Source organism: Quercus lobata, chromosome 8 (assembly GCF_001633185.2).
Source record: "Quercus lobata isolate SW786 chromosome 8, ValleyOak3.0 Primary Assembly, whole genome shotgun sequence".
NCBI classification, from domain to species: Eukaryota; Viridiplantae; Streptophyta; class Magnoliopsida; order Fagales; family Fagaceae; genus Quercus; species Quercus lobata.
The window spans coordinates 57174218-57182260 of NC_044911.1; positions in this window are offsets into that span (position 1 = coordinate 57174218).

Consider the following 8043-nt stretch of genomic DNA (forward strand, 5'->3'; position numbering starts at 1 on the left):
TCACATGACAAAAGAGGAAAATAGTTTTAAGCTAAATTATTTTTATAAGGCATTCTTGAAGTTTCTTTTTGATTTTGTTTTTCTTTTTTTCCTTTTTAAGGTTTTTTTTTTTTTTCCAAAAAGATTTCAACGTAGAGTTTTTTGAAAAATTACCTTTTGAATCCTATAATTAAAGAGGTGTAACAAATAAAACCATGTAGTTTTAAAAGTAAAAAAATAAATTTAGAAATTCCAAACAATTTCAAATTAAACTCTGTAGTTTCAGAATAAACAAAATTAAACTTTGAGATTTCAAAAAATAACAAATCAAAACATCAAAATTTAATTTAATACTTTTAAAACTATATGGTTTAATTTGTTACACCCCTAAGGAGAATACCAAAAGGTCAACATTTAAGTAGACATTTCAAAAAGGTTATGGTTTATTAGTGTTTTTAACTTATTCTCTTATAAAGGAGAATTTGGATTCAAAGATCTTTTTCTCTATTTTATTGTGAAAAAAAGAAAAGAAAGACAAACAAACAGGAAGTCCAAAATCACGGCCAACATTTTACTAAATAGCTTTCATCAATACGAAGAATCGAAGCTAACTGACATAACATCAAATCACAACTATAGCTAGGGCTGTCCAACGGGTTCAGGACCCGTTCAAACCGCCCGAATCCGACCGACCCGAAGCCCAACGGGTCGGCCTGAAGCCCTTGGCAAGTCGGGTTCGGTTTCTTCTCTCAGGAAACCCGAATATTCGGTTCGGGTTGCGGGTTAAGGGTTTAAAAACCCGTACAAACCGACCCGACCGAAGTTTTAAAAGAAAAAAAAAAAATTCTGAACCAGGGGCAGATCACGTGAACTGAAGACTGAAGAGGAGTGGACTGATAATTGACAAGACTGAGCACTGTTGTTTCTGCCTCATTGAGAACCACACGGCTCCTGTGCACCACAAATTTCTTTCCACTCAAAAAGTAAACATCAAATCACCAGACACCAGCTGTCCAAAGTCTTCAGAACGGCTAATTGCTAAAAAATTCAAACTAAACTCTAAGTCTCAAAAGCCTAAAATTGGAACTAAAACTCTAAAAATCTAACCTTTCCCTTCATTCTTCAGTCCGGCCTTCTCTCTCTCTCTCTCTCTCTGTAAGTCTCAAAAGCCTAAAACTAGAAGCCTAAAATTGGAACTAAAAATCTAAAAGCCTAAACTTTCCAAAAGCCTAAACTTTCCCTTCATTCTTCACTTCAGTTCGGCCTTCTCTCTCTCACTCTCCAAGTCTCTTCACTCTTCTCTAGTCTTCGGCCTCACTAACTCTCTTCCATCTTCACTTTCCTCTAATTCTCTTCAGGCTTCACTCTCTCTCTCTCTCTCTCTCTCTCTCTCTCTCTATCTCTCTCTACCAGTCGGTCCAGCCCCAAATGGCTAGTCGGCTACCCTTCAAATCAAACTCAGATTTGATCTTTCCCATGCCTCTGTTCATGAATCATAGTTTAGGGTTTCAAGACTCAACTTGGCTACACTTCTCAAAATCAAAATCAAAATCAGATTTTCCCTCATATCTCTCTCTTATAAATTGGACTTTTACCGAGTGTTCTACGTTCTCTCTGCTCTCTAGTCTCTCTAGTCTCTAGTGATTTCAAAATCTCTTATTTTTATTTTGAAACAAACAAATCCCTTTACTCCTTAACACTCAGCCTCTCAGACTCGGCTTCCTAGTCTCAGATCAGGTAAAGTTTCTTCCTTCCTATTTCATCCCTCTTTTTCTGTATTTTGTGTTTGTGATTCGGCAAATAAAGAGGAAAGCTTGATGATTTTCAGTCCTTTGTATGGTATAATCCGTTCTTCATTGATGCTAGAAATTGCTAAGCTTTATTTTATTTTATTTGTTAATGTTGTGATCTGCTACTTAATTGCATTGAAACTCTTGTTTGCAATTAGATTGTTAAATGCATTATAAGGAATCTAATTTTCATTTCACCTTGTACAAATATGTGTTCTTTAATGTTGTGATCTGCTACTGAGTGTTATTTTCATTCGGCAAATATGTGTTATTTCCTCTTTTTTTGCCCAATCTGGGTTTATCATTTTGTTAGTGCTCTGTGTGTGATTTGTTAGTGCTCCCTGGTTTTATCATTTTCTTGCATTGACTCATTATGGTAGTGCTCTGAGTGTGATTTGTATCTGCCCTATTTTATTCCTTGTTTTGTTTGTTTTTTTTTTAATGATCAATATACTTGTATCTTCACTGTAAAAAAAGAATATGAACCCCTATTTTAACAAGATGAAATCCAAACACATTTTTATTTTCTTATCTGCCTGTTTTATTCTTTGTTTTGTTTCGTTTTCTATGATCAATGTACTTGCATCTTCACTGTATAAAAAAGAAAAAGATGAGCCTCTATTTTAAAAAGATGAAATCCACATTCTTATTTTCTTATGTGATTGTATTTTATTACTCGTTTGATTCATTTTGCTTTCTTAACTTAAAATTTTGAAATGTTAATTTTATACAGGAGTTGAAATCCTAGGCTTTTTGCTTCCTTTTCAAGGTTAAATCCTGATAGCTGAGAGTTCTTTGAGGTATCCTTTCTTTCTCTTTTAACTTCTTGTTATTGTTTGTGTGTTACTTTTATGGTTGTTTGCTAATCTATAAATTTGATGTTTATAGGTTATGGAACCCTCAAGTGATGCATCCCCTTCCCAAGCAACACCTACTGCCACAACTGAACCTGTTGCCCAAGCTGCCCAAGCTGTACCTACTGCCCATGCTGAGGTTCCCCCACTTCCACCTAAAGGTAAAGGCAATGTCTGTACTAATAGGAAAAAGTCTATTGCCTGGAACCATTTTGAAAAAGTAGATATTGGTGATGGTCATTTTAAGGCTGCTTGTAATTACTGTCAAAAAACTTATCTAGCTGATAGTAAGGGGCATGGTACTGCTAACTTGTTGAATCATACACCAATCTGTGTTAAAAACCCTAATAGAAAGATACTTAGTGGGCAACAAACCTTAATGTTTGAACCTAAAATGGATGGGGAGGAAGGGTTTCAGCTTGTACCGACAGCCTTTACTGTTGAGGCTTCTAGAAAGGCACTTGCTGAAATGGTTATAATAGATGAGTTGCCTTTTAGGTTTGTTGAAGGGTATGGGTTTCAAAGATATGCAACAACCTTACAACCTAAGTTGCGAATTAGGGATATCCCATCTCGTCAAACTATAGCTAGGGATGTGATTAGCATTTATGGTGTTGAGAGAGAGAAACTAAGGGGGGCTTTGAAGGGTCGTAGGGTGTGTCTTACTACGGACACATGGACGAGTATTCAAAATCTGTGTCATATGTCCCTTACAGGTCATTTTATTGATGATGATTGGAAGTTACATAAGAGAATTTTGAATTTTTGTCAAGTTGAAGACCATAAGGGAGAGACCATAGGTAGAAAGATTGAGTTGTGTTTGCGTGAGTGGGGTATTAATGGCATATTCACTTTAACAGTGGACAATGCTAGCTCAAATGGTGCCACTATTAAGTTTTTGGAGAATGTAACTAAAGATTGGGAGGGAACTGTTTTAGAACATGAGTTCTTACACATGAGGTGTTGTGCACATATCCTAAATTTGATTGTGAGGGATGGTATGAGAGAAATTGATGCATCCATTGCAAAGGTGCGTGAAGCTGTGAGGTATGTGAAGTCCTCACCAAATAGGAATCAAACTTTTGTGGGTTTTGTGGAGAGATTAGGTATTGAGTCTAAGTCTCTTCTTTGTCTAGATGTACCAACTAGGTGGAACTCTACTTACCTCATGTTAGAAACCGCACAAAAATTTGAAAAAGTGTTCATACGTATGGACTTTGAGGATGATAGTTATTCTTCATACTTTATGAACAAGGAGAATAGTGGTGGTATGGGATCTCCTAGTAGTATTGATTTTCAAAATTATAGGATATTTGTGGGGTTTTTGAAGCTTTTTTACAATGCCACAAAAAAGTTTTCAAGTTCTTTGTATGTTACTGCCAACACCTTTTTTGATGAGATGTTTGTCATTCAAGAGAATATTTCCAATTTAAGTAAATCACAAAACCACCTCTTGAAAAACATGGCAACTAAAATGGAATCTAAGTTTGATAAGTATTGGGGGAAAGGGGATAAAATGAATCATCTCTTGTATGTGGTTGTGATTCTTGATCCAAGAAAGAAGTTGAGGTTTTTGAAGTTCTGTTTTTCTGAAATTTATGGAAATGAAGTGGCTGATGTGATGGTTGAATTGGTGAGGGGTGCCTTGGTCAAGTTGTATGATTTTTATTCTCGAGTTGATTCATCAAATGTACAAGTAGCAAGTGAGAGGGAGAGGACACACATAGAAGGTGAGTCAATAGGTTGTAGTGATCCATATGTGATGGTTAATTCTAGGTTTAAACGGTTTTTGGAGGCTGAGCAGTCCATAGGGTGTAGCAATGAGATTGACAAATATTTAGCTGAAAATTGTGAAAGTAGAAGAGGGGATGTGAAATTTGAGATATTAGGGTGGTGGAAGGCCAATTCAGATAGATATCAAGTACTGTCCAAATTGGCTAGGGATGTGCTGGCTGTACCTGTTTCTACTGTTGCATCTGAGTCAGCGTTTAGTACCGGAGGACGCATACTTGATCCATTTCGGAGTTCACTCTCCCCACTTATGGTTCAAAATCTGGTTTGTGCACAAGACTGGCTTCAAGCCTTGGTTCCAATTTCTTTTCGCAAATCAAAAGATGAGGTAGAGGTCTTGGAAGATGAATTTCATGATTTAGGTAATATGTTAACTTCCAAACTTTGTCTATTAAGTGCTATTAAATGTGTCTTATGCAAATGAAATTTAATCTAATAGTCTTCATTTCTTTCTCTTTTCTAGTTATACGTCAAGCAGCAAGAGATGGTGGAAGTTCAAGCTCAAGCAAAGGTATCTCAATTAACATTGATGACTAATCAAAAACTGGGTAAGTTTCTGCCCTTATGTTATTTCTATTGAGTTTAGTTCTGCTTTCTCTATTGTTTTTTGTTATAACTATTCTGTATTTGTTGGTCTTGTCCTTATATTTTTTATTGATAAATATCTTTTTGCCCATTTTCTTGTAGGAGGAAGGACACACATTTTGTATAGGAGGCAGATTTTTGGATGCAATTTGGAAGTTTTTTTGGACAGTGCTTTTCTAATTGATAATTGATAAATTAACTCTTGCTTATAGGATAGAAAACTTATTAAGTTTAATAGGCTTTCTTTTCTATAAGTCATGGACTAAACTCTATATAGTAGTTGCTCTTTAAATGTTTTAGAAAAGCTATTTTTTGGAAGTTTGTAACTAATTATAACTAACTACTGCTTTACACACTTTCTGCCTTCTTTAACTCTATGGAAATATTGCAAGAGATGCTCTTATTATCTTTTGTTACCACACTTGTGATGTGGTTGTGATTGAATTATTTATTAAAATTTGTTTGCTGGTTTGCTGGTTTGTTGCCATACTTGTGGTGTGGCTGTGATTGAATTATTTGTCAGAATTTGTTTGTTGGCTTGTGTTAGTTGTGTTACATAACTTACATGTATGAGTGGTTGGCACAACTTGGTAGGTTTAATAGGCTGCTCAGGTTTACATGCAAGTTATGTATTGTGAAGTTTTAACAGGGGGTTTACATGTTGAAAAAATTTTCAATGTATAGTGTTATGTATAGTGTTATAGGCATTTTGAAAAATTTTGTATAGTGTTATGTATAGTGTTATGTATAGGGGGTTTACATGCAAGTTATGTATAGTGTTATAGGCATTTTGAAAAAATTTCTTTGTATTGTGAAGTTTTAACAGGGGGTTTACATGTTAATGCCTATAAAATTTTGGGCCTCCTCTTGTGCTTTTGCTGCCCAGGTCCTATAGTGTTATAGTCATTTTGAAAAATTTTCTTTGTATTGTGAAGTTTTAACAGGGTGTTTACATGTTAATGCCTATAAAATTTTGGGCCTCCTCTTATGCTTTTGCTGCCCAGGTCCTATAATGTTATAGGCATTTTGAAAAATTTTCTTTGTATTGTGAAGTTTTAACAGGTGGTTAGAAAGTAATATCATGTGTTTTTTATGTGCTTGCAAATTGCAATTACTCAGGTTGTGTTGTTATATATTTACTGTATTTTTTTGTCATTAGATGTGAGCTAGAAAATTAAATTTGGACTGAAGGGCTGGAGGCCCAAAGGTTTCAAAGTTGTGTAATGGGCCAATTTGAAATAAAGGAGGTGAAAAAAGGCCCATTTGATATATATATATATATATGATTTAATGATATAAATCTTTGTTAAAAGTAGTAAGCCCATTAATTTTGGGCCCAAAAGGCCTGTCAAAAGTTGAATTAAAAAAAAAATTATGCAAATTCACAATTTTAGCCCAATTTCGGCCCAAACCCGCCTAACCGACCAAACCGAACCGTTTAACTGTTGACCCGAACCGTCGGGTCTGACCCATTATTGGGTCGGTTTCGGGTCAAATTTTTTATAACCCGATCCAGTCGGGTCGAGTTCGAGTCAGGCCCAAACCCGAGCCGACCCGACCCGTGGACAGCCCTAACTATAGCAAACCTAATTTCTGTCACGTTTCTTCCACCATTGCAAGAATTCACATCGACCAATTCTTGATAATCAACAACCTCCAACTGTACAGAACCAAATTCCACAAATTTCCAAAGAAACTTTTGTTTTTTTGTTAATTGGTAATTACAAATGCACCCATTACATTATGGACCCATGAACTTCAAATTCCTTCTTGTTTTTATAAGGAGAAGAGATACCGGGAGTATGGGGATCTTATCCGGAAGTGAGTAGAGTGTTGTTATAGTCACGCCCAGGTAGGGAAGCTAAACTAGTCGCCTCCCTCTACCCCTTTTTTGTTTACCAAAAAAAAAAAGAAAAAAAGAGATATCATTCAAGTTAAACATTATTAGCCAAAAAAAATAAAAAAATAAAAAACTTCGAGGGGCAGCTGGTCAGTTTGTTTTAGGCTCTGCCCCTCAAGTTTTCTTTGATATAGTTATAACTGAGCATGCGTTAGATGAAAATTTAGTGTAGTTTGTACAGTTTCTGCTGTTTCAATAAAATCTTCTTGATTTTCATGTATTAAAAAAAATACCCTATTAATCAATTGCTTTCCACCATCCAAAATGAGCTCAAAGAAGAAAACAGTAAGTTCTCAGCACATTATCAAAGCTGTTTTCAAATATTTTCCATCAAAACCCAACTTGGAGCAAATAAAATCAATATCATCACGTGCACCAGTTTTTGTGAATTGTAACAACACTAATAGACAATACATATATATATATATATATATATATTTTTTTTTTTTTTTAAGGAGAAGGTAAGACAGTCTTATTTGAATGGGCTTGGGCTGCTCGCTGCTAAGGTATAATTTTTTTTTTTTTTTGCTAAAGCTTCATTTATACTTTTACTTAGCTTATTTTTTAAATCTCACAAAAAAAATTATTGTTGAAATAAAAAAAACTAAGCAAATAAGCTATTTTAAATCACATGACAGATGAGGAAAATAGTGTTAAGCTAAATTATTTTTATAAGGCATTCTTGAAATTTCTTCTTGATTTTGTTTTTCTTTTTTTCCTTTTTAAGGTTTTTTTTTTTTTTTCCAAAAAGATTTCAATGTAGAGTTTCTTGAGAAAATTACCTTTTGAATCCTATAATTAAAGAGGTGTAACAAATAAAACCATGTAGTTTCAAAAGTAAAAAAATAAACTTAGAAATTTCAAACAATTTCAAATTAAACTCTGTAATTTTAGAATTAACAAATTAAACTTTGAGATTTCAAAAAGTAACAAATCAAACTCTAGACCTATATTAAGCCCCAAATACAATGTTGGCTTAAAATAGTTTTAAATTAAATTTGTTACTTATTGAAACATCAAGATTTAATTTAATACTTTTAAAACTATATGGTTTAATTTGTTACACCCTTAAGGAGAATACTACAAGTTCAACATTTAAGTAGACATTTCAAAAAGGTTATGGTTTATTAGTGTTTTTTACTTG